The sequence below is a fragment of the Nannochloropsis gaditana genome, assembly GCF_000240725.1.
Source record: "Nannochloropsis gaditana CCMP526 unplaced genomic scaffold scaffold650, whole genome shotgun sequence".
Classification (NCBI taxonomy): Eukaryota; class Eustigmatophyceae; order Eustigmatales; family Monodopsidaceae; genus Microchloropsis; species Microchloropsis gaditana.
Genome location: NW_005803303.1, coordinates 1 through 222, shown reverse-complemented (window position 1 = coordinate 222; position 222 = coordinate 1).

The window sequence follows — 222 nt, the reverse complement described above, 5'->3', positions numbered from 1 at the left end:
CCCCCCCCCTGCCGCAGAGACAGCTTCCACCGCACCAGCGTCCTCCTGACCGCTCTCACTGTTTGACGCACTCTTTCTTTGCTTCTCATACCCTATATCTTCCAGTTCAACTTTCCTCCTCTCACCTCCCTCGTCCGCCTCTTCCCCGCTCTCCCGCTCCTCCTCTTCTTCCCCGCCCCCCTCCTCCTCCCCCCCGCCATTCCCTTCCCTTCCTCCTTCCTT